Source organism: Lynx canadensis, chromosome B2, assembly GCF_007474595.2.
Source record: "Lynx canadensis isolate LIC74 chromosome B2, mLynCan4.pri.v2, whole genome shotgun sequence".
Lineage (NCBI taxonomy): Eukaryota > Metazoa > Chordata > Mammalia > Carnivora > Felidae > Lynx > Lynx canadensis.
In genome coordinates, this window is record NC_044307.1 from 65524358 (window position 1) to 65550590 (window position 26233).

A 26233-nucleotide genomic window follows, 5' to 3' on the forward strand; every position below is an offset into this window, starting at 1 on the left:
AGATACATAAATTTTTGTTTAATTCTGTTGCTATGACAAGTTTGTATTAACATTGGCAAAGACTAAAATTAAATAAAACATTTAAATGCTTATAGTTTATATATTACATTCAGTCACAAATCATTTAAAATATTGGTGTTTTAGGAAAGGAAATTTTGGTGAATAAATTTCAAGAGGCCCAATAGATCAATTATAGATTTTATCTCAATAAGTATGCTTGAATATCACCTTCTACATTTAATCAGTACTTTTCAAGGAATAAAAATAATTTGGATTTAAATGTAGTAAAACACGACTTGTTTTGAAATTGTACATTGAAAAAAAATTGGAAGAAGTACTCTTAATGACATTGCCATGTTTTTTTTTTCTATAAATGTTTCTGCTTTAAAGCCATTTTCCTGCTGATGGAACTTTCCTTCAGAATTCATGGAAGCTTATGAGCCCTGCTTCCTATCTTATGTTCTAGGCATTACAAAATGTTTTACTTTATATTAGGATTATATTAGAATTCAAACTATTCCTGGGAAAGTTCTTTGGGGAATTAATATTGATTTTAAAATGTTATAATTCACATATTGAGGTTCCATTTTAATTGATCCCACTCATTTTAATGTCTGTTTTAAATTGGAATTATTAGATACATAACAGCAATTGTTGTACTTCCCAACAAGATTTTAGATAATTTTCTTTACTTTGTTTTTAGTTTCCATAGACTTAAGAGTTGTAGAAATCCATCCTAATTTATCTTTCACCTAGTGGAACTTTCCTGGTGGTCCTTCTGAGTATAGTAGCCAAGAAGAAGCAACTGTAGTCCCTTTGAATCCTCTATTTTGACAACCTCTTTGTTTACCTGAACTTTTCAAGTTAAAATAGTGAACCTCTCTTTAGTTAAATTGAACAATTTAAAGTTTGCAATCCATTCCTTATCCTGCTGATTCTCTATAGTGTGTTTGTAATTTGAGCTCTCCATATCCACACCTGTGCCTATCTAGGTTGATAAGAAAAGGCAATAATAAACAGCGGGGAGGGGCAGGGAGATTAAGGATGGCTTTAGCCTGCAGGTGAGTGTTTTTAAATTTGTGAGTCACTACCTATCACTGGATCTGAAAATCAATAAAGGCTACTTTTTTGTTTGTTTGTTTTAATTTGAATGGAATAGAAGAGATTAGAAAAATCCAAGAAAGTATCCTAGGTTAATCTTATAGGATGAATTTAGATTTCTGTGTATGATAACTGGGTAAAAATATAAAATTTAATACACACTATAGTTATAAGGATGCACTAATGGGTTTTAATTGGGAGAGTGGCTTAGTCAGATTTGCATTATATGTATGTGTGTAGGTATATAAAATATGTATTACTTTGACAGAAGTGAGGAAAATGGAATATGAATGTGATGTGGACAAAACTAGGAATAAGCAAATCAATTAACAGACAGTTGTAATAGTCCAAAGAAAGATAATGATAAGCCTTTGACCTGTAGGAGTGGCAGAAGGTGTGGGAAGGAAACATTTCAAGAGCTGAGTAAGGAGTCACATTGGCATGCTTGATTGTCAATTGAATATGGTTTTGTAAAGAAAGAATTTAGAGGGACTATCATATCAATTGTTTGGTAATTAAGGGCCACTGACTGAAAAGTAGAATTAAAGAAGCTAAGTAGGTCTAGGTAGGTAAGCTGTGAGGAGTTTGGATTTTGATATAATGATTTTGTGGTACTTGTGCTATAGGTCTATAGGTCCAAGAAATAGTTGGGTATATGAACCTGAAATAGTTAAATGGAAAAGTAGATGACATCACCAAAATATATATAGTTACAAGAAAATAGCATAGAGAGCCCTAGGTAAAATTAGTGCATAATGAATGGGTAAAGGAAAAGGATCCCATGACTCAGCTGAGAAATAAAGAAATAGAAGAACCAGAAGCCAAGGTAGTAGAGGGGCTCAAGGGGAATCTCCAGTAGTATCAAATACAGCAGAAAATCAGTTAATAACTTCAGAGATAAAAAAAATATCCTTTGAATTGTCCATATAGAAGTAAGTCATTGGTGGCATTTGTTATAGCAGTTTTAATATATACGTGGGTGGAAATACTCTATTTCAATTGTTGTGAGAAGGAAATGAGAAGTCAGGAAAGGAAATGGTGATTGTACATGACTTTTTCAAAATGCTTGACTGTGTAGGAAAAGAGTGGTAGGTAGACAGGAAGTAGGGTGGCTATACTTATGTTACTTGGTGCATTCTATTTTGCAAGTCTAGATTGATGGATACACATATCAGTATACTTTATATTTTTGATAACTGTGTATAAACTATCCAAAGATTCTTTTTTAGTTATTAGTAAAATGTCACTTAGTCATATTTTAGACATGCTGTATAAGTTGTCATCACTTAATCAAAGTAATAAATGTATCAAAAATAATGGTGAAGTTCAACAAATTGAGTCCCTCAAGTGTAAGTATAAATGAGACAGAATGCCTGTCTCTTATTAAGGGTTTTCTCTCAAGTTGGAGGTGGCAGTTACATAATCAAATAAATTATAATACTATAGGATGAGTGCAATATGTTAAAAAATGATTTATTCTGTTTGGGGTTGTTGGGGTCAAGGAAGGATTTAAGAGCCTGCAATAGTTAATATGGATTTTGAAAGATGGATAGTTCAGTAAGTAGGCAGTTTTGGAATACAGTTTTCCAGACGGAGAGAACAGTTGCCCAAGGCCCAAAACACCAGGTGGTGCTGGGGTAATTTAAAACATGTGCTCAATACTGGAACCTGAGCACATGTGTGTATATGTATTTGTGTGTTATGTGGTTGTGTGGGTGGATAGGAATTCGTATGTGTAGGGGTGAGTGTGGGTTTTGTGTGTAAAAGAGAAGACAGAAAGGAGGTAGGAAGTGGTGCATCAGAATCTCTGGAGAACAGGACATTTGTCTAACTTGGAAAAAGTAAATAAGTAATTGTGCCTTCTCTTAGGTTTTATTTTTAATACTGTATTTTGAAATTTGACATACCATTATGGGGTTTTGAGTTTTTCAAAGGAATTATGGAATTAAAAAGTCTGAGGAACTCTTGTGTATACATCAATATCTGTCCTAGGTGTTAGCAGGAATAAATAGGAGAGATAGGAGGTAGGGCAGATTTGAGGAAATTTTCCAGGTAGTATAATTAGAGTATAGTGATTCATTAGATATAGTAATAAAACAAAGATGAGAGGAGATAACTCACTTTAGTTCAAGAGATTAGGTGAATGTGATAAAATTAAGACGAGAGTTAATTTAGGCATGAAAGCAAGTTTAGATTTAGCGTTAGACTTATGTATTAGTAGACAAAGATCTCTCCAATTGAAACATTCAGAAGACAGTTGGCTATTCGTATCTCAAACTCAGGAGAGGGTTAGATGAGATATACTAATTTGTGAGCAATTACTTTATAATAAAAACCATTAGGACAACTGAAATAGCATGGAGAGAAAGTATAGAGTTGGAAGGAAAGACTGCAATCAACAGTGTAGAGGGTATCAACTGTACTGAAACAAAGAGCAGAGGAATTTAGTAAATTATGAAAGATCATGCAAGAACAAACTTGTCCCAGTTTTCCTGGCACTATCCATGCTTTAGTACCGAAAGTCCCATGTCCTGGAAATCCCCCAAACTTACCCCCCAGTCCTTGGGAAATTGGAATGGTTGGTCACACTAGAACTGAAGTTGGAATTTGCAAGTAAAAATCCAGAAAATGAGGGTATAAAGGGAAATGTACAAAGGAATAAAAATGCTTAGACAATGTTTGTGTTATCGGGTGGAAGGTGACATTATCAGGAATAAGTTGAATCCATAGAGGTACATGTATCATAATTCAGTCTTTCTTGTTTTGCTTTGTCTTTGTTGGTGATTGCCTACTTTTTAAAATGAACATGTAATTCACATACCATATATACAATTCACCTTTCAAGGTGTGCAATTTAGTTGTTTAATCCATTTTGAGTTACTTTTTGTATATGGTGTGAGGTAGGGATCCAATTTCATTCTCTGGTACATTGGATATCTAGTTGTCAAAAAGTGGTTATAGCAGACATACGTATCTTGTTCCTTATCCTAGGAAGAAAGCCTTAATTTCCCTATTTTTTTTTTAAATTTTAAATGTTTATTTATTTCTGAGAGAGAGAGTGAGACAAAGCGTGAGTGGGGGAGGGCCAGAGAGAGGGCGACACAGAATCGGAAGCAGGCTCCAGGCTCTGAGCCATCAGCCCAGAGCCCGACGCGGGGCTCAAACTCACAGACCGCGAGATCATGACCTGAGCCGAAGTCGGACACCCAACCGACTGAGCCACCCAGGCACCCCTTAATTTCCCTATTAAATATGATGTTAGTTGTGGAGTGTCAGTAGATGTTTTTTTTAAATTAGGTTTTGGAAGTTTCTTTCCATTTCTAGTATGTCGAGTGTTCATGTCATAAAAGGATATTGGATTTTCTCAAATGCTTTTTCTGCATTTATTGAGATGGTGATGTGCTTTTTGTCCTTTATTTTATTAACATGGTGTACTGTTTTGATTTTCATATGTTGAACCAATCTTGCATTACTGGGATAAATCCTATTTGGTTATCCATTTTACATATTTCTTTATTTGATTTGCTATTATTTTTGATGATTTTTGTGTATATATTTATAACTAATATTGGTTTATAGTTTTCCTGTGATTTCTTTGTCTGATTTTGGTATCAGGGTAACATTGATCTCATAGAATGAATTTAGAAGTATTCCCTATTATTTCATTTAGAAAGAGTTTGTGAAAGATTACTGTAAATTTTTTTCAGATGTTTCAGAATTTACCAGTGAAGCCATCAGCTTCTGTGAAAGCTAATGGGAAGCTATTTGATTACTTAAATTCTGTTTTATTTGAACATTTATAATGATTCTTATAAATGTGTATGAAATCCTCACATCTTCAGAAAAGCTCATATTCAAAAGTCAATTCTATATAACCCTTGAACCATTCATGATTTGGGATTATTGACACTTGTGATTTCTAGTTCCTAGAAAATAAATTTAACTCTGTTGTGTGTATGCGTGTGTGTGTTCACATGTATGACCAATTTCATCATATAAAAATTACCAGTGTAACCTCAGAGTCTGGGTTCAGTATAGTTAAGGAATCAATCAGAAGGTGAGATTCTTTGGTTTGGATTTCTCTGATTACATTTGGAAAAAAAATGAGAAATAGGTTTTGGTATGAGTTTGTTGTTTTTGTTTTTGTTTTTGTTTTTTACTTTAAAAAATTTGTTACTCATATGTTTGTAAGTTCTGTAATTAATTATCAATTTAATTTATTTAACAAAAAATGGATTTAGGTTCTAGGTAAAAATTCAAATTACTGAGTCTCAGGATTTTATTTTGCTATTTTGTTTTTGTCCTTTCTATTTCTTCTTTTCTAGAAATGATCTCCCTATGCAGTGGTAATTCATATCCTGGACTGGATCATTGAGCACCATCTGCATTGAAGCTTTTGACATGGACATGTGTGTCACACATACTCTTTTTTTCCCCCTTCTTCACAGTTTCAGATGAGTCAGCCTTGAATTGACAGGGAAGCTATATCCACACTTTTTTAATAGGCATACTTTTTCAGATCTCAAGGGCATGCTTTTTTCAGCAATGACAATCTTTGTTCAGATTAATTGTAACACAGGGACTTCTGAGGACCAACATGTATGGGATCAGAATGAATATAATCATGTAAATGTGGTAGCTTATATTTAACCTAATTTTAAAATAGTGCCTTGGGAATAAAAAATATAATGAGGAAAATATATATTAATATATATGCTTTTCCCATAATTTATGTTAAATATACATATATCTTTATACTTGATTATATCTTTTTATCATATACTAATTAACAGAGTAAACAGAAGCATGTCTCTGAAATTATAAACAGTTGGACAGAAGCCCATGTCCCTATGTCAGTATGCCTTTAAGCTCTGCATACCAGACATGAACTTCAGGCTGTGTATATTAAATGCCTAGAATTCTGTCTTGCCGTAGTAGTGGATTGCAGAGGTTCCATGGATAATGTAGAAAATTGGGCAGCTCACTGGCAGACTGTCTACCACCCCAGATACAACACCATCATGAATACAGTGATTCTTCTCAAAAACCTGGGAGAGGCCCTGTGAATGCTGGAATCTAGTCTGCTTTTCCCTGGTTGACCTGATCTTGCCCCTCTGCACCTCCTGGGCCATGTGGTATTCTCTGTTCCTGAAGCTTAGCAGATATTGTACTCAGCCTTTTCCAAATTCTCTTAAATTCTCAGTTCAGGTGTGGTCTATTCCTTCAGTAGATACCAGTTAAATCAGCTTTGGAAGAGAAGGTAGCATTGAGGAGAGGGGAAGTAAACTTCTTCAACTGATAGAGATTGTGCAGTAGGTGAAGCAGTTTGCTGCTTGCTTTCCAATGAGTCAGGCTGTTCATTCTTCTTTCAACAAATATTTATGTAGTTTGTACTGTGTGTAGAGCCCAGTGCCAGGCACTGGATATGATGATGGATAAAGTAGAGTCCTTGTCCTTGTAGAACTTAAGAGTGTGGGAGGAGAGAATCTAAACAAAAACACAGTTTATAAAACTCTTCATTTTTAACAAGAGCCTAAACTGAATCTATGTAGTGTTAGAGAACTACACAGGGGAAACTATTTAGAGAGCATGTTCAAGGAAGACACTGAGAAGAGATGATATTTAGGGAGAGATTTGAAAGATGAGGAGTCAGCCTTGTGAAGAGCCAGCAGAAGGGAATTCCAGGCAGAGAAGATGGTATGTGCAGTGCATCTTAAATGGAAACCAGTGTAGCCTGGTTAGGGGACTAAAAGAAGGCAGAAAAATGTGAGGAGGAGGGCAACAGATGAGACTGATGAGATGAGCAAGAGTTACATCTTAGAGACCTCTCAGATCTCCAGATTTTATGTAAAACTATTGAAAAGGCCTTGAAGCGGTTCGAAGAAAGGAGATTCATGATCCAAGGTAGTGTGACAAGTGGGTTGGACAAGCATAAAAGAACCTTAGGAGGCAGTTGTGGTGGTTTAGGCAAAACATAATGGTGGCTTGGACTCTGCTGGTGGCAATAGAGATGAAGCATGTGGAATTAAATGGGTTTGGTGAAGTTTAGTGGAATTTAATGAAGTTTTAGAAGCAGTGAAAGACAAAAGGAACTTCTGGTGTATAGTGAAGGGAGGGGGCTCCAGGTTATATGTGTAATCTCAATAATAGATTGAAAACATTGAATGCATAATGTGCAGGAACGTGTTTTCTCATAAAATCTTAGCATCGTATTATGTATACAAACATATCTTAAATGGCATATATAAGTGAAAAATTTAGAAATCTCAGTTGTATTACTTCAGGTAAATTTGTATAGAATTTCAAATATTATTGATGGTAAATAATGATAAAAAGTAAAATTGAGTAAAAATTGAAACATGATTAGACTTTGCCATTTTAAATGTTCTTTGTGATTTTTTTTCACTCTGATAATCTTTTGGAAAAGATTTAATAATTTTGTAGGTGTTCTACACTACAGGAAATAAATATTCTAACATATATACTACATAAAAATATTGCTCCTTTTTTGAAAAATATCTCATTTTTGATTAAAACTCAGTCAAGAAGAAAGGGAATATTTCCATATTCAAAGGATCTTTTAGCTATATATTTTATCATGAATGAAAATATTATTCAGAGATAAGAAGCCTCTTCTCTACTGTTTTAAGCCATATGTTTACATTAAAATGTGATGAGTTTTATTTTTTTGCAGTTTTTTTTTGCATATACAATAAAAAGCATTCATTGTTACAGTCTATATTTCTATTACCACCTATAGTAGGGATCATACTGAGCGGGTAATATTAAAAAGATAAAAGTTCCAAAAAAATATGTTGTTGTCCTTTAGAATAAAGTCGGTACAGCCAGTATCTTGGAAATAGAGAATACTAGGGATGCTGACATTTCCAATTCATGGTTATAATTAGGAAGTGACAGATTTTTTTTTAAATTGTGTGGCTTTTATAGTCTTCATTCTCTATATGATTTTGTGGTTTATGCAAATCATTCTATGCCAGTTCATTGAGTCTTATAAAGCCCCTCTTTCTGCTGTAACTATTTTAAGATAGTATTGTTTTCATCTCTGTCTGAATGCTCCCCGAAGAAGGTGCCTTCTTCAACTTCTTGGGTATTAAAAAAGTTTAGTTCTGTAAGAGTAGACCCATTGTAGTTTTATATGTAATAGTTATTTTTCATGGATCTTAATTAATCATAAATTACTTTCACCAGTTACCCCTTGTTGACTGAACTAGGTCCTCTGTTAATGATGCTCTGAACAGTTTTTATTTTGGTGACCCTAACCTTGGAGAACCTTGCCCATTGTATGCTATCTAGGTCTTTTGTTCCTATGAATAGAGGGGGTTTTAGCTAAAAGCAATTCGTTTCCTCCTGTATGGAGCATCTGACTAGAATCCTATTTTTTTATTATCTTGTTGATCCTATCAGGAAGCAATTAGGGTCACCTTTACCTTAGGCCTAGGGCCAGCCCCAAGCAACTAGCTCAATGGATCTTTATCTTTTCAGTTTTCTTTGGCCAATCTTAGACCATGTGATATTTGATATTGATATTTTAAGGAGATTTTCTGAAACACTAAGGCTGTTTCCTGAAACACTAGAAGCCTAAGCAGACTTTTGTTTGAGTTCATTAAACGTCAGCTTTAACTGAAGTCACATGGTATGAGCAAAAACTGAGTTTGATGATCAGTGCTCTTGGCCAGCATATGGCAGACTCTTAAGACATGAACTTTGATAGTAAATTGTCCCAGGGTCACTCGGCAGGAAAGAGGCAGATCTAGGTCTAAATCCAGGTATCTGGATTCATAGTATAGGATGGATTCACAATATCCAGATGATCTACATTATGATTAAGAGGAATTTTTCAATTCTTCAGTAAATAGTAAATCCTAGCATTCAGGGTTTGAACCAAATATTTTTAGTTCTTGCTCTGGTACTCACTTGCTGGGTGACATTAGCCAAGTTGTTTACCCTCTTAAATCTTAGTTTTCTCTTCTGGAAAATAGGAAGAAAATTGTTTCTAGTTATCTCATGGGAGTTTTTGAGGATGAAATGAGATAAAGTACAGAAGAGAATTGTGTATAAAGTACTGTATAAATATTATTCACATATTCTGAAGTAGCAGTGTGGGGGGATGCCTGGGTGGCTCAGTCATTTAAGCATCCCACTCTTGATTTCTGACAGGTCATGATCTCATGGATCGTGGGTTTGAGCCCCATTTCAGGCTCCACACTGACAGTGCATAGCCTGCTTGAGATTCTCTCTCTCCCCCTCTCTTTCTGCTCCTCCTGGCTTGAGCACACACTTGCTCACTGTCTCTCTCTCAAAATAAATAAACTTACAAAAAATAAGGCAGCAGTGAACAGTCTGCTTCAAAAGCTCCCTACTATGGGAGGCCAGGAAATGTGTATTTGAAAAATTTCCCCAAGTTATCCAGACATACTCTTATGATATAGAACCACTGGTATGTACCACTGACATGCTCAGTGAAAATGAAGGTTAGTTGAGATGGTTGATAATTGCACAAATCAAAATTACTGTGACTATCTCTGAATAGGATCTCTCTTCCAAAACTCATGTTGAGAAAATACAAAGGGAAGTAAATGTTGGCAATATTATTATTAGAAAGTCGCTGTGCCTCAGGGCTCAGCCTGGTTACTCTGTGAATCACTGCTATTTCTTCTGCTCTTCTACAGAGTCTTTTGTCCAGGATGAGAACGATTTGCCTGTGCCAAGAAAATGATGGTTCTTGTGGAAAAACAGGAAGCTTATAGCTAAAGGAGAATCTGTACTCACTGCTATTTCTGTATTGGTACTAGAAGGTATTAAATAAAAGGAGAAGATCATGCTCAGGACTTGAGCAATCTATGCAGCAAATTAATGTTTATTTAGTAAAAAATGATTTTGGTAGATAAATGAATGCACTCATCTATTATGCATATAACAAATACTAAACATTGTGAGTGTGTCTAGACTGTCTTTAAAGTCTTTAGATAGCATCACTAGTAATATATAATTGAGGTCATTGGGTAGACAAATACAGAACATGACATGCTGAAGCAGACCTTTTAAGTCTTATTTAACTCTGGATAACATTAAATAAGATTTCCATCATTTTCAAATGACCCATATGTGTAGCGTATATTTTTATGTTAATTTATTCAATTTTACTCATTCATTTGGACACATTAGAGACTTATAAAACTGTTAATGAGATAGAGCTTAGTTAAACTGACAGACAAGTAAACAGTTAATTACAACAAAGTATGATAATAAGGCTATGAAAGAATTTACAGATTGGCATGAAAGCACAGAGAAATCTAACTCAAAATTGGAGATTGAGAAAATGTGTTAAAGCCAGTAGTACTTGGCAATTTATCATATATATGTTAACAGTTAATTATATGCTATCTGATATTTTTCTGTAGTTCTTTAAAAATATCTTTATTGAATACAAACTATGTTTCAAATACTGTGCAAAATTGGAAGATGAAAGGAAGTCTCCCAAAGTAGTGTTAGGTATAGGATTTGCTCTCAAGTAGTTTATAATTTAATTGTGGAAGATGAGAGATGGATGGATAGATGCGTGGATGGATAGATAAGTTGGTGGTCATGCAGGCATAAAAGATATATTACAATACAAGTAAATGACCTAAGTCAAGCAAATTACTTAAAAATGTATATGAAATTTCTTCAAGTGGCCAGGGAGTATATGGATGTGTGTGTGTGTGTGTGTGTGTGTGTGTGTGTGTGTGTGTGTAATTGTGGCTGAGATGGTCTGGAGTCAGAGAAACTGTGGGAGAAAAGAGGACTTTAGCTTTACTTCATGAAAGAATTGTAATTAGATAGAAAGGAGAGATTAAGGCATCCCAGGTTAAGAAAATGAAAATGATTTGGGTAAAAATTCAGAGTGAGAATTAAGCAGTCAGGCAAAGAGGGCATTGCATATATAATCTAATTGGAGAACCATATTTAGCAAAAGAGTCAAGGACTATAAACCTATAGAGGAAGGTTGGGGCCAGTGCATATATGTCCTTGAAAGCCAGGCTCTGGGAACTGGTTTTACTCTGAAGGAAGACAAGAAAGTATCTGAACATGGAGCTACCCAGATTGAAAGGAATGCTTTGGGATAATGAATCTTTCAGAAGTATGAATAATGGATGATAATAGGGCATTCCTAGAGAGAAAGAGACCAATTAGTAGATGATTAAAATAAACCAGAAATGGCTAATAATAGTAAGGGTAATGATAGTGGTCACAGAAAAAATGGATGAGAAAGGCATTTGCAAGGAGAAAGAAGCAGGCTTTGGTGACAAGTGAATGTAGCAGAGAAAGGAGCAAGGAAGAGGAAAGACTGAAAGAAATGTCCAAGAATTTGAGCCTGGGAATTACCTTAGGAAAGCTAATGAAAAAGTAAGGAAATGGAAAAGGCATGTGGCTTTAGAGAATTACATTCCCTGTAATATGTACCTCTATTCTGATTCCTTAGGGAGAGCCGTAAGAAAGAAGACTCTCTGACACAATGGAGAGAACTTCATATTGGAGCATCAAAAAGGAAAAGAACACACATTTGATTTTCTTTTTTCTTTTTTCTTTTTTTAAACTTTATTTATTTTGAAGGAGTGCGAGAGCAAGCTTCTGCATGAATGGGGAAGGACAGAGAGAGAGAGAGAATGCCGATGTGGGCCTCAAACCCACAAACTGTGAGATCATGACCTGAGCCAAAATCAAGTGTCGGATGCTTAACCGACTGAGCCACTCAGAGACCCCCATATCTCGATTTTCAAAACTGCTCACCAACCTAAGTTATGTCTATTTTTAGCTCTTTGCTAGTTCTCTATCAACTGTGGTGACAAAATTAGCTGCAATTTTATACTATTCTGTTTTAGGCACTTCATGTGCATTTAACCCTCACAAAACTCTATATAATAAATTATCACTACTGTCTTCATTTTACAAGTGAGGAAACTGAGGCATATCTAGGTAAATTACTTGCTTATGTACTTGCATCCATTATTAGTGAAGCCAGCATTCCAAGCCAGACAATCGACTCCAGAGCCTGTGCTCCCGACTTCTCAGAGGCAGTCTGGTAATCCTTTTCAATGATCCAAGTGGGGATCCATTGACCTTCAGCTCTCTCACTTAATCCTGGTCTATGCTCTGGAGGGATTAGAAGATAAGAATGCCATAGGTTTTTTGATTTAAAGAATTCAGTCTAGGTGGGACTATGGTGGGCATAATACATAATCAGTGAGTAAGTCATATTTATATTATCCAAATCCATGGAAGATATAAAATTTGATAGACCTAGAAAAGTGTACAAAATTTCTATCAGTGATTTTTTGCATTTAAGCTTCCTTACATATGAAATAAACAGAAGGGGGGTTGATATTTAATTTAAGGATGAGCTGCTACAGTACATTAGAAGTATACTAGTCATTTGTTAATAAATTGTGGGCTCTCTTGGATATGTTTTCTTTGTTTGCCTCAGTTGATTAAAAACAAAAAAATCATTGTCTTTACAATTTCTTTTGTATCTTATCCCCCTACCTGTAGTGTTTACTTCTTGAAGGTAGAGGCAGTTATTTATGAAAGTCATTGGTCTACTATAATGCATAATACTGTGTTATATCATTGGAACTTGATACAAATTGCTTTGTTTTGATTTGAACTATGATTTGACTTGAATAATAAGTGCTGATGGACAAATGATTCCAAGATGGATTCTGTTATCCCCCTTATTGTAAATGGTACACTAAGTTTATAAACATTAAAGAGTAGAGAATACAGAGGATCAGGAAAGAGAATGAAAACCTCTTTCATTTTTCCCTTTGATTTTTCTCACTCTGCCTTTCCATGCAATTCCAGAGAGCTATTTCCACCATCTGTTATCCTTTGGAGCACTAAAAGTGTTAAAATACTTGGGCTGGTTTTTTGCAGTGTCATTTACTATGATGGTTTAGGGGATAGTCTTGGACCATGTTAATGAGAAAAGTTCAGGATTGGAAAAGTATGGCTTTGAGTTATATTTCTCTGTGTGTGTGTATGAAAATAAAATTTAGGATGGCTTTGAGTTATATTTCTCTGGGTGTGTGTATGAAAATAAAATTTAGGATTTTTGCAGCTAAGATTAGAAGGCGTTTAATGTTTTACTTTCAACAAAGGCCCTCAGGTGTTATGTTGTTTGGTGTGTAAAACCACTGAACTCTGTATTACCTTCCATATCACACTCCACTGCACACACGCACAGTCATACACATGCATCCTTCTTTACCTTCTTTCTTCTGCTTGTACCATCTCCGTTCTTCCTATCCTCCAGCCTGGAAACCCCTGAGTCATTTTTAACTCTTCCCTTCCTTTTGCTTCCTACATGTAATCAGTCACTATGTCCTGTCAGCTCTAATTCTGACTTGTCTTTTACATCTTTCCTCCTTTCCCTTCACACTTCCATCCTCTTATTTCAGATTCCCCTACTCTTTGACTTGGGGTTAGAAACCTAATTGGCCTTTCTGCCTCCTGTTTTTTGGCCAGTCTAAAGCATCCTACCCAGCATTGGTCAGAATGGCTGCCCTCTTAGAGGCTCAAGGCCCAAGAGCTCATGAATAAATTATAGACCGTCTCCTGACTGTCCACTGCCTGGCTGTCTTATCTCCTATAAAGCCTTCTCTCCGTCATATGTTTTACAAAATTATGTTACTCCGTACTAAGAATGCTCTCCACACATTTTCCCTACTGGTTTTAGTATGTAATTTTCTCACCCACTGTACTTTCAAGTCTTTGTTCACGTGTAATTTTCTCTGAAACTTGCCTGACCAACCACCTTACCAGAATTTCTTCTTCCTCTGAGCTTTGATGCACCTATCTTCCCTACAGCATCCCGTATCATTTTCAACCTCTTATTTATGCATGTGTCTTAGATCTGCTGAATTTATGGCTTTGTTTTAGTTCTTTTTTATTTTCCTAATTCTTGTAGAGGAGAGTCAACAATTTTGGAGTGGAATTGGACACCAAAATGAAACCACTTGCAGCATGCCAGTGCTCTCCCACTCTCTTTCATTAAAATATTAAATTTGGAGGTTAAGTCATACAGGGAAAGGCTCAGTATTGAATGATCAGAACAAAAGAACTTCTGTAGTTTTTCTTTCAACATTGGCAAAGGAATTGTGATGTTTCTCTTTTGATAAAATTGCAAATTTTAAAGCTAGTCCAATCAGTTCTTCAGTTAAAAGTAAATATGTTTTTGGATGTGATTATCAGAAGAGCGATGTTGCAAAATATACAAGAACAATGACCAGTTGCCATTTCTTTAGTGTGTTTTTTTTCCTAGACTCTTTTTTGAATGTTGAGATGTGGGCCAAAGGATCTACATGTTTTTCTTGCACAAATTTTAAATTTATCAATTAAACAAGATTTGGGGGCAGTGAGTTGTATATAAATTTTAAGTACAGATGTGAAGCTGCTAGTTATATAGCAAACTATGCTGGGTATACTCTTAAGATATTCTTTCTTGGGATGCCTGGGTAGCTGGGTCAGTTGAACATCTGATTTCATCTCAGGTGATGATCTCTGACTTGAGAGTTGGAACCTCACTCTGGCTCTGTGCTGACAGTTCAGAGCCTGGAGCATGCACGCTTCAGATTCTGTGTTTCTTCCCTCTCTTCTCCTCCCCTGCTTGCTCTCTTTTGCGCACCCTCTCTCTCTCTCTCTCAAAATAAACATTAAAAAAAGATATTCTTAAATCCCAATTTCATCATATTACTTTTGACTCAAAATGTATTTTGATTTGCTGTTGCCTCTCAAGTTAAGCCTAAAATCGAATGTCTGGATTTTCTGGCATTTCCTCATCTTTATTCATTTCTATTATCTTTCTCTTACTCACAGGTTTCTGCATGCTTTTAGTAACATGCCAAAACACATAAAAGATATTAACTTTTACTCATTGGTTAATTGATTATAAATTGCTATTGTTGATCATTTTAATAGCTATAATTAGAATGTATTAGAAGTAAATAGACTGTATTTATAATCTGACAGTGAATTTCCATAGTATGTTTATCTCTAAAAGAGAAGGCAAAAGGGCTTGAGAAACATCTCTCTGTTCTGAAACTCTAAGTAATTCTTGGAAGAAATAGAGGGAGACACAGAAAGGAAAATGGGAGGTAAAGTTTGCAAACATACCAGGAAGGAATCAAAACCAATGTTAGGAAGATGATCTTTGAGAGAATAGGAAGAAAAAAAGGAAGAAAAACTGTAATGCTGGAGCCACATCACAATAAGGGTGTGTCTCTACCTCGTGCAGAAGCAGCAAATGTACATGTTTCTGAAAAGATATGTGGGATTCACAGTGACTCCACCTAGGAATTTTATCTGACAGTTTTTGATATACAAACCCCTTGCCACGTTAAACCTCAGTTAATTTTCTCCCCCAGGAAGAAGGCATTATTTTCTACTTTTTTTGATTAGCAGTACTGCTCGTTTTATTTCATTGCACAGGGGTGAGTAGGGCACTTTGTAAGTTGAATCCTATAAATTGAGGTGGTAAACCTTCAGTATGGATGTGTTTATTCTTCTTCTTCTGCTTCATCTATATCATCTATCTACCCATATATAGATGATGGGGACCGTATAAAAGGGATGTCTAACACCTGCCACTGCCCACATCCCCCTGCCCTATTCATGTTCCCACCCACATCCTCCTTCACACAAACACTTTATACTCCACCAGTACAGACTTGCAGCTCACCAACACGCAGTGGTGTACTTAGGAATGGCTTATACTAACTCTTGAGAGCCAACTGTTAAATGTTCAAAACCTTTACAAGCTGGTTGTTTAAACAGCGTTACTATTAAAAATTAAATTATATGAACTTACAATTAGGGAAAGTACATTAAAACAAGGGGAGTAAATACTCAAAAATCACCACTTCCTAATTATTTGCTGCATGTGACTCTTTATGCTCTTGAGTTATTCACATCCATTATATCTTCATGATAGAAATACTATATGATAGAAATACTGTAGTATCATGCCTTTTACCAACTCCATGTTAAAGTTGTTTAAAATCTGTCCTGGTCATAGTATTTGTGCCATGGAAATTGGCAAAGTATATAAGTCAACATTTTCTGTTGTTTGTTTTAGAGAAACAATAGTGTATCAGCATAGCACTGCAAACACAGTCTGCTGATTTTCTTTCCTGCCTTTGAAAACATTCTCTCCTCTGCCTGGAATGTCTCTCATGTTGCTACTCTGTGCATGTGTGCCAGCACAGGCGTGTGCGTGCACACACACACACACACACACACACACACACAGTTATCCACCCAATTAAGTACTCTCAATCACTTTAATTGGTGTCACCCCTTTCCAAATATTTTTTAGGCCTTCCAGACAGAGTTAATCGGTCTCTTTGTAGTAGTTTTGTAATTTGTGTACCTTTATTTTATCATGCATCATTTATTGCACTTAAGTTTGCTACATTTAGCAAATAAAATTTTGAATTTTAAGTGAACGATATTTTTAGTGTTAGTGTGCCCCATGCAATCTTTGAGGTGTACTTACACTAAAAAAATTATTGAGAGTTCATCAGAAATTTAACTTTAACTGGGTGTCTTATATTTTATCTGGTAACCCTAACTACTACAGTTAGTTTGTTAATGTTCCATCTTCCTAGTAGAGAGGTACCAGGTTTTTTTTACTGTGTTGATCATAGTCTCCAACACAGAGAATGACTTAAAATAGGACTTTTTATTTTAATAAAATCTGAACTGTTATTCTTATTTCTTATCTAACATGTATTCCTACTGTTCTGTTACATGAAATTATGAAAAAAAATTTGTTGAATTTGAAATTACATGATACAATATGTATTTTATAAAGGTAACTTTAGATGGTATGTGAGAAATGGTTTAGACATTGGGCATGGTGGAATTAGGGCAAACAGATAGGAAGCTAAGGCAAAAGGCTAGGTGACTGATGATATACATGAACCAAGGAATTGAGAGTGGCTTGCAGTGGGCAGGAGACCATGGATACAAATAAAAATCTGGAGAGAGAACAACTAGACATGATCACTGGATATAGATGCTAAATTAGGAGAAAATAAAAATGACTCTGAAGTTTCTTCCTTAGGCAGTAGAATTCATGGTGGTACTGTTAACTGAGAGAGAAATGTAAGATATATAGCAAATTGGGAGCAGTAAGAGTAATTGAGGAGTTTAGTTTGGGACAGGTTAAGTTTGATATGCTGTGATCAAACATAATATGAAAAATATTTAGTCAGCACTACAGTATGGGCACTGACAAATAAAATGAGATACCAACCAATTAGAATGGACAACAGCCAGAAACAATCATACAGTGGCACTACGGGCTGAAAGTGCTTTCAACTCGATGAAGATGTCCAATAGGGAATTGTAACTGTGGATCTGGAACTCAGAAGAGAATTTGGATCTGGAGATTTAAGAATCCTTGACTCAAAGATGATGTTGATGCTCTGGGAGTAGATGAGATCACCTACAGAGTATTTGGAGAAGACAGTAAATGATGGATCCATAGAGTATAATAATATTTCAGGATAGAAAGGAGTATAAATAGTAAAAAAGACAAAGATGGAGTGGTTGGAATCTGTGTATGGTGGAAATGTTGGATTATCTTGCTTCCACTTAAGACTCCACATTTTTTCTGATGAGGCAATTGTTGTGTTATAACTGAAGTTGTATAAACCAACGGGCTTCTGTAAAATACTAAGCGCCACAACGATTTGGAGGCTTGACCTTTTGTGCTATGGTAAGACCACCCTTGGACATATTGGTTGTCCTGTTGGTTAACTGAAGATACAGAATGCCATTATCACTCCAGGAGGATCTGGTAAAATTGAAAACAAAGATATTCAGACATGAAGGAGAGTGAGCTTATTAGTCAGGGGCTCCAAGTTGATTGCCCGGCAGCCTCTCCAGCCTTAGGCTGTGACAAGAGAAGAAAGGGCCAGGAATAGTAAGTTGCCTGTGGTGTGTCATTGATTGTGTCCTTAGAGGGCTTTTACTGTTGTTATATTTCTCAAACTTGATAATAGGAGCAATTTTGAGTTGATGAGAAAGCATTTGCATTTGAACAGTGAGTTGTTCTCATTCTGTTACTCAAGGAGTTCCTGAGGAAACTGAGACTGCCAGAGTCCATATGGTCTGGAAAAGAACACCACGCTCAAGCTCAAATATGTGTGGGTCAGCAGACTGCTGGGGTTTTTTTCTTCTGATTCTGAAAGGTTGCTTAATCATTTGTCTTGTTATTGCAAATGTTATAATAATAATTATAAATGGTTCTTTGCTTCTTAGACTGGCAAATCTAAATTCTTCCATTTGACATCAAGATACATGATACCCTGGCTTCAGTAACCCACCCTCCCACATCTAAGTGCCCCCACATTAGACCACCAGGTTTACTGGGTTCTGAGTCCCTTATTGTCACATGATATATCATGTTGTTTCCTGCTGCCATGCCTTTATCTTATCCCTTTCCTTAGAAGTCTGTCCAATTTCCACTTTATCTATTCAAGCTGTTTGGAGTCCATAGACCTAAATTCATATATCCCAGATCCTTTACTTAGGAAAAAATTTTAAAGCTGTGTATACCCATTGACTTGGTAATCCTATTTGTGGGAATATTTCTGACATAAATATAGTGCCAAAATATAGCCATACATATCCAAGGATATTTACTGCAACAAATTGGATACATCTGAATATCCACCAGTAAGAAAATAGCTGAAGAAATTATGGCACTGCATGTGGATTGTAGTTGTTAATGCAACAATGTCAAAAGTACATGGCTAAGCAGAACTGATTCTAATTATTAAACAACTTATAAAACACAGATACAAGCCTAGCAAAAGAGATGTTGGCTCAGAACAGGTAGATTGCTTACCAGTTTGTAACCAGCTCAGTGTAAGCCTTGTACCTAAGAGTATGTATAAACAATGGAAGAGTTATGGAAGGATGCACACACCATTGTCAATAGTAGTTTGTTAGATAAGTGGGACTGGAGTGGAGGAGGAAGAGACTATTCCACTTGAACACTGCTCTTGTTTGAATAGTCATAAGCATAAGCATATATTCTGTAATTGAAATGACTGAAATGAAAAACCATGCTTCTCTAATATAGTGACTAGCTCATAACAGGTGCTCAGTATTTGATAATGATTACCATCATTGTTATGAGTGCCTCAAGTTCAATGAACCCTAGAAATCCTTTCTACCAACATCTACCCTATCCTTCTGACCATAGAAGCATTTTTGTGTACAGTTTATTTATAATACACTTCATTGCATTCATGACACTTCATTCACTATGGCCTTACCTGTGTGGAAGTTTTCTTTTGGGCCAGGAACAGAGTATTTTTTAAAGGCAGAGTCACATTTTATTTTAAACTTCCTTAATCACATAGTGTCAGAATATTTAATTACAAACAAAATGTTGATAAATACTTACAATCAGTTTATTCTAAATGAATAAGCATTTATGAACCACAAGTTCTTGATTACATTTGGAGGTAATCATTGATTTGTTCATTCAATGTATATATGTTGAGCATTTGCTGCACACCAGTCACCAGGTATAAATCTGTCTTGGTCACTGTTAAACAATGGTTCTTGTTCAATAGTGAACAAGACAGATAAGACCTGTCTTATTGTGGAATTTGTATTTTAGTGGGGGAAACACTCAAATAAATATATATAAATATATATTTATAAATATATATAAATAAATAGATACAATAGAGATTGTGAGGGGGTTGGGGATTTAATGAATAAAGTTTTGTGACAGAGAGTTATAGAGAGGCTGACTGTAACACAGACAGTAGAGATGACCTCTGTGAGAGACATGGAAGCTAATGGATGAGAAGATGCCAGCTGTGAAAAGTTAGGACAGTGGTGTCCCCAGAAGGAGAGGCAGGAGAGGCAGGAGACTTCCAAGTAGGAAGGAGCATGTCTGTCGCTCAGGATGAACTGGAGCACACTGAGTGAGGATAGAGGTCTGAGGTGAGGTTGGGGGAACAGACGTAGGTCAGGTACTGTAGGGTGCAATCAGGACTTGGCTTATTTTAAGTTTGATGGTAATATTCTAAAATAATAACACGTACTAATAATATCAGGCCATAGTTGTATAAGGTTTCTTGAAATGTACTTTAAAAACAGTTAAGATAGTAACAGAATGCTGTCATATCTAAGAAAGCACATCTAGGAAAACTTTAAAATGTATTTCTGTACAAAATATTACTTGTTGATCTTAAAGAATATTTAAAGAACTAAAATGAATACAGAAAAACCAAATGGGTCTTTTACAAGGTCAAAATTACCAACCTCAACTACATTTGATTTCTTTTATCTAGGGCTCTCTTCTCTAAGCCATACTGAACAGAATATAGTAACTGCTTTATTTTTATAAATGACTTCCTTTAAACTCCAGACTTTATTTTTGAGATTGCCTCAAGACTCTGTGAGTCACTTGTCTTTTTATATTAAAAAGAAACCTTAAAATTTTTAACAGCTTTTTATATCAATTTACCCAGAACATCTGAATGTGTTTTTAAAAATGTCTAATATACCATTTATTTTACCAGTTTACTTGACCAGGTCCTTTGTTAAATAGTACATCCTAAAACCCAGATCTTTTGTATTTTTTTAGATCGTATAAATGACTATATCTTTTACAAATATCCCTAAAGTTGAGTGTAGTTTATCCAGCATTCATTTCCTCATTAAACATAAGCATATGCCACTGCATACAAAGCATGTGTCTATGTGAAGGAATCAAAGGTGACATCAGACTGATCCGTATCTTCAAGGATATTCAGTTTAGTAGCAGAGTTTCAGTTTGGTACAAGTGAAAAGTAGAGCCTATTATATGTTACATACAAAAAACAGGACAAATAAAGTACTGGAGGGAGTGTAGGGAAGTCAGAGATGGAGTGGAAGGTACAAATAAAATATAATGGGCATTTATGGAAGCAAGAAATTACTTCTAGTCACCAAAACACATACAAAGGTATATTAACCTGTTTGTTCTCTTTCACTTTTAAAATTATGTCAAATAGAGAAATTAGAATTTTAGAGCTGAAAATGTTTGAAAGGATTAGCCAATCCAGTCCCATTGCTTAAGACATGACACTGAGGTTCAGAGAGTCATATTAGAGTACTTATCCAGGGATAACACAGTAAAAACCTGGTGGTTTCCCTGACTGGCAGAGATGAATGCTTCCTGCCATCATGGGGACATAGGTGCATTTGCAACAGGACTGTGATGTGTTATCCAGAGAATGTGCTTTTAGTCTCTTTTTATTTTCAAACACATTTTATTTTCAGTGGTCTTCTAAATGGAATTTAAATGAGCAAGTGCATTTTAAAATCAAAATCTTCTTATCTAAATACACAGAAGGTGGTTAAGGAGAAGTTGGATTTAATAAAATCAGTTGAGATGCGGATTAGTCATAGGGAAAGCTGTTTCTTAATGTTCAGGTGGTTACAACACCAGAATGCTCTGTAAAGAGAGGTTTTTGAGGTCTTGTCCCCAACATTTTGAAAAAGAAAAAAGATTATTTTGCCTACAGGTCTCAGATATTAACTTGCTACAAGGTCTCTCAAGGCCTCTTTGTTCTGTGACTGTATTTAAATTTTTGTTGTTGTTTCCAGTGCTGTAAGGAGAGGGAAAGCTCCAGGTGGAGTCTGTGCTGACGTCTGTTTGTTCTCAAGCCCAAAGTTCATGACATGCAGAACAGAAACAGAAACAGGAGCAGTGCTATTTTGGTGTGATTGGCATCTTGACTTCTTGTTGAATATTTTTTAAATGAGAAGACTTCCTGGGTAGAAATCAATCATGATGTAAAAGATCTCTCTTTCCTCTTTCTGTCTTTGGTGTATAAGGACAAAATAACCACAAATTAGCCCATGGTCATGCCCACTTGGAACTTCTAAAGAGTGAAAGTTTTGCATAAGCTATGGATTGAACCTATATAAACAATTATTCTTTTTCAAGTTTATAATTATTTTTGAATTATTAAGTTTATGTAGTTTGGTACATAGGGAATTCTGTCTAAACATTCATATGATGGGGGGGTGGAGGATTTTTTTTACAGTTTTTAAAATTGGATTTGTTTTGAAACTTATGGCTCAGATATGCGCATCATATATTATTTCAGTTAAGCAGTCACAAATTGACTTTTTTTTTACATTGCCATCAATCAAATTAACACTGTCAAGAGATTTTGATAGTATTTCCATTGTGATTTTTGGAAGTGCTTTATTTTCAAATGGTCCTTGAGATGACTATAATTCAAGGGCATTAAACCAGTCAGCAATGTGGAGAATGATTAGTGACGGTTATGGTTTGTTTTATCAAGATAGCTTGTAGAAGACAGTAACTGGAATTTTTTGTTTTCATCTCCCTTGTCATTTTTAATATGGAGCATTTATGTGGGGAATTCAGTGTTGCTATGTTAAACTTGGATCTTCAAAAAGATAAACCCACACCATTTGAGGTTTGGTAAAATGTTTTATTAGAAAAAAAGAGAAAACATTTTCAGCAAATGCGTGCAGTAGAAACCCTCTTTGCCTTCACTCTGTCACTTGTTGACATGCCAGGTAAATCAATAGTTCAAGTAATGGCTGTGGAACTGCCGGATGATAGATACCGGAAGGATAAATGTGTTGATAGTAAGTACTTGCCCTCAAGAAGCATAAAATACAAGAGGCAGCATGGTATTCATATAAAACATTTGGATAGACTCTACACAAGTCATTTGACAATGTCATGGGGACATTTTGTCATGGTCTAAGAACAGATTTTTAATTGCTCAATGGGCTTAGCAGATACCGTCATTCACTCACTGAGTCTCACTTTATTCATGAGCTTTATCCTAATGGTATTTTTTAGACTTAGTTGCCTCATAATTCTCTACTCTTTCAGGATAACTGCCCAAAAGGCCCTGTCAATATTACAAACTCTTCTTTGAACAAAGGAAAATAAAATGAACCAGAGGAGCAATGCCAAATTTGCTAGTGGAATGACTAAAGATTGTATTTTAAATATGTTTAAATGATAATATTATATTTTTTCCCTTAAATTATGTTGCTTGAATGCTTCTATCTCCAAAGCTGAGCCATGACACTTATTGCCCAGGGAAAGAGAATGTGGGTACACTCCCTAGTACAAAAATTTCATCATTCTGCTTTTGTGTCTCAAAGCTGATTTTTTTATTATTGTGTGCAGGAAGGAAATCAGTTTGAAATATAGGCTTTGTTAGAAAGCAGTCGATTTTCTGAATTATGTTAGATCCATTAATATATCAAGAAACAGACTCAGATCATAGACTTTCGTTCATAGTATAGAACTGATACTTTTTTTGTCATGAGGACTGAGCCATGGTTTCTTCCCCCTCTGGGAAGAAAGGATGTGTGATGTAGGGGAAGTCTACTGAGCTCTTCTCCAGGTATTATTCATTATATTCAGAGGCAAAACTCTGAAAGACTGAGCTTATACCTCAAAAGCACTGTTGAAAATTAAAAGAAAATCATTTAATTTAGAAATGACTGTGGCCAAATTGATTTCTAAATTTAAAGTTAGTTCCTTAACCATTTCAGCCTCAAACTATATTTTCTTTGAACTTCTGTGGATGATAGTATTAAATTATAAACTCCTATCTTCTCTTACAGTAATGTAAGATGAATTTAGGCAACCTGCTATATCTCTGGTTTTCATTTATTCAATATGTAATGTGTGTGTGTGTACTGGGTGTGTATTAAATAGCACAGACTGCATGGCTTAAACAGTAGAAATTAATTTTCTCATGATTCTGGAGGCTGGAAGTTCTAGAATAGGGTTTCCACTAATCAATTTCTGGTGTGAGCTCTTTATTAGCTTATAGACAACTACTTTCTCGCTTTGTCCTCATATGGACTTTCATTGGTGGATATGCATAGACAAAGAGAATGAGCTGTCTGGTGTCTCTTCTTATAAGGAAACTAATCTTTCAGGATCAGGGCCCCAATCTTATGACCTCATTTAAACCTTGCTTATTTCCTCAGAGTCCCTATGTCCAGAGATAGCCACACTGGGGTTTAAAGCTTCAACATATGAATTTCAGGGGGACACAAACATTTAGTCCATAATGATTTCAGACCTAAACTTTTGTTTTCAATATATGCTATTACATTAAGCCAATCCAATTTTTATTTAATAAGTTTGGCTATAAGTAGCATCCATGTCTAAGTTCAAAGCCATATTAAAACCTTTCCTCCCAACTAATGCTAAGTGCCAATATTTTATATGTTTAAGTTCTTTAATTTTATTATTATATTTTTTGCATTTTTAATGAACAGAATCAAATTTAGAATGGCTTTGAATAAGAGAATATACTGGGGAGAATTCGGGGGTAGCTCAAAAAGTATGATCAGGACCTGAGGCTTTCCTTCATAATCAGTGCTTTTTTAAATCTCTTTAGATTGGGTGTGTCTTCTCTGCAACTGTGTATACAGACAGCAGAAAATGTCAGATTCAATCCATGAGCCCATATTACCCCTTGCCCCCTGCCATAGTGTTACTGATCACCCAGCTGATGTTCAATGTGCCTGTACGTAGGGACTGTGACGGTACAGAACAGGGGCTCCTCCTGGTACATACCTCTGCAGGGACACAGGTAGAATGAATTAGAGCAGACTAATCTGAGACCTACCATGCTGTTGGAGAGGCAGTTCTCAGGAAAAAAGGAATGCTATTACAAAGCTACTTCATAATCTGCCTAATAAAACTGCATTGGGTTTGATTAATTATGCAGAGTTCAAGTTAATAATGAAATTAGTGTATAGATCTAATAATCACTAAGTAACAACTAATCAGAGGTAGTAACTGGTCTACCATAAAGTTAAAGTTTGTGTATGAAATGACAGATCGGTTTACTTCAATGTGGTTTTATTGGAATTTTATTTTATTGTTTTAAAAATCTGTTTTTAATTTTTATTTTTTTATTTTTGAATTAAACTCTGTGCTCAACGTGGAGCTCAAACTCACAACCCCGAGATCAAGAAGTCTCATGCTCTACTGACTGAGCCAGCCAGCCAGGCACCCCTAGAATTTTAAATTTTAATTTTGTTTTAATTTTTGTTTGAATTTTAATTTTGTTTTAATCAATCACATTTTTCTTAGAGCAATTATCTGTAACATTTCTCAATGACTGCTCTGCACAGAAAGTATGATACTGAAGTAAATTAATTACTTTTGGAGGGAGGCAAAGGTCACTTACATATAGTTTTAGAGAAGATAAAATAAATTGTGTCATATTAATGAAGAGTTCTAAAATGATTAAACCTTGACATGAGTTTTCAAATTTAGTTTCATTTTAGAATAACAGAAAATAGAAATAAGAATAATATGTTTATAAATTGGGCGATACTTATATGCAGCAAGGTTTCTTTGCTGAGAGATTCAGAATTCCTGGTTATAAAAAGCAAGGCAGCTAAAATTCAAAAGAAATGCAAAAGCCATAAAATAAAATAGCCATTTAAAATATTTAACGAAGTGTGAACAAAGCTCTTGTGCTTTAAATGGTTGTCCCTTTCATTAATTTCTTCTCTAAAACCTGAACAATTAGGCTGAATGTTAAAATCATTGCAAAACTTAAATAGCACTTTGGAGAATAAAGTATTTTGCAGAAGGTGCTATTGCATAAGAACTGCAAACATGAAAATAATTTTATCTCGTCACAGAAATCAAGGTGTGTTTTCTATTGTGGATGCGTGAAAAGAGAAGAGGGAAATTTTTAAATAGTAATGGACAGCAGAACCCTTACAAATATGCATAAGAGAAACTAGTTAATACAGACTACAGTTTTAGAAACTCAGTTGTTTTTTTAAATTCTAAAATGAAAGTCAATAGATAATCAAAATGGGTAAAACATAATTAAGTTGCTTTTTTATTTATTTTTCTACCAATCTTTTATAGTTAATGATGTCCCACTCTACTTCAGAAAACAAGTAAAATAGCTTGTTATTGGAAGTTTCTAAAGTGGAATAATATAAAAATGTGTAGGAATTGAAAGAAGATGCCACTTGTTCCTGTCCAGAATTGTGGTTGAAAACATGGCATCCACTA

At 35.2% G+C, this 26233-nt stretch overlaps 1 protein-coding gene across 19 annotated transcripts in view; it reads left to right on the top strand.

The window, feature by feature from the left end:
- The window catches only part of RIMS1 (regulating synaptic membrane exocytosis 1), a 488852-nt gene that overhangs the window by 80472 nt on the left and 382147 nt on the right, over positions 1 to 26233 (top strand). The window lies entirely within an intron of this gene.